Below are 1,862 nucleotides of genomic sequence, written 5' to 3' on the forward strand. Positions count from 1 at the left end.
CCTTGTTTCTAGGAGGACGAATTGGAAGTATATTGGGAGTATATCAGCTGCTATTTATCTACGAATTAAGGGATAAACGCGTGCATTATGGAGATAATTATGATTGATGGAGATAATTCAAGAATATTCGGATAATTATGCAAGATGAAGGCTTCAAGTGACCTACTTGGAATGGGATACCGCTGGATAACTACTGAAAGAAGGTTGTATGTCCTCACACTCTTCTCAGTCTGCCACAAGCAAGGCTCTCGTTGTCGTAGTTGACGCGGGATCCTCTCCTAGCCTGGACCTTCAGCCTGCTCAGCCGAGCTTGGGGGTCAGCTCCAGGACCCGTTCCAGGCGCAGCTTAGTGATGAAGGAGCTCAACTGGACCACCTCTGAGTCCAGCCAGGCAAATATGACCCTGGGCTTCCCGCTGGACCCTGCTGTTGAAGCCCTCGAGGGGAGCCCCGAGGAGGCTGAACGGGAGGCTGAGGCTTCCGTGGAGGTGACCGAGCCTCCAGCTGTAGTCCTGGCTTGCGAGCACATGGACTCCATCATGACTCCTGCGAGGCTGTATGAGGTCTCCCCCATGCAGCTTACCCCCAACTCCTACTGTATGGCAGTTTGCCTTTACATCCTCTACGACATCCACCATGGGGTGAGGATGTCTGCCTTGGAGTTAGGCTGGTTCTTCCAGCTGAAACTCACTGGGAGGACCCCCGGATTCTTCTATCTCACTGCCTGGAACACCCATCACAAGAAGGGCATCAAGGGCAACCGTCAGTCGATGTCAGACTGGCAGAAGCTCTTCCTTTACTGCTACGACTGCCCAGTCTATAGAAAGGACTTCAATCTCTCCCCCAGTAAGCCAATTTTCCCCTTGTTCATTGTCTAGTTTGGCCCTTTAGGGTTCCCTTTTAGCTTCCTTATGCTTGTATTTGTTGTAGACATGCCAGTGTAGACTCCTTTGGCGGGGGAGTCCCTTGAGAGGGCCGAGCACGTGTTGGGGCTGTCCACCAAGCTAGGTGATGGCTCCAGCCTGCTTACTCCAGAGAACCTGGAGAGGCTCGGTATTTCCGCTACGGTGGTAGATGCATCCCCCGTTGACGAGGGGGGTGCAGATGTGGAGGCGACGGGAAGCCCAGGTTTCCTCTTAGCTTGCACCCTTGAGCTTGTTTTCCTTATATGATATTTGCTTTGTAGATTTCCTGTTATACCTCCTGCATGCTTTATAACTTTTATGCCATCTGGTATGCTTGCATCCTGCCGTTTCTCCATTATTAATTGCATAGTTTCTGATTGTTTTCCCTTGTCTTCTTCTGCAGATATGGCTGCCAATATCCCCAGATTCGTTAAGCGCTCCACAAAGTATGAGGACCTCTTCGGAGAGGCCTCCGGTTCACAGACTCCCCTTCCCGTCAAGCCACTCTCCCAGCTCCCTGCTCTTTCTCTTGACCAGAAGAAGGCCTCTTCTGGGAGCCGTAAGAGGGAGCCCTCTAAAGTTGGGGAGGCTGGGTCTTCGGCTGAAGGCCGCTCCAAGAAGCCCAGGGTGGCCCTGGCGCGTAGCTCTCCTGCATCCTCCTCCTCTCAGAAGACTCAGTTCTTCCAGCGGATGCTCTCCGATCAGATCCCCGAGGTCACCATCCAGGAGTGGGATAGACTCTCCATCGCTGAGGCCACCCGCGACAAGGTGGTGGCCAACGCTAAGAGCCTGTTCCTCGACTTGAAGATGGGGGAACATGTTGCTGACACTGCCCGGGTCAACGAAACCATGAGGGCAGAGCTGAAGCAGGCCAAGGCCGATCTGACCACTATTGCTAAAGAGAGGGATGCCTTTCAAAGGGCTAATCTCAAATTCAAGGAGGCGGAGACCAAGGCCC

Source organism: Daucus carota, chromosome 3 (assembly GCF_001625215.2).
Source record: "Daucus carota subsp. sativus chromosome 3, DH1 v3.0, whole genome shotgun sequence".
Lineage (NCBI taxonomy): Eukaryota > Viridiplantae > Streptophyta > Magnoliopsida > Apiales > Apiaceae > Daucus > Daucus carota.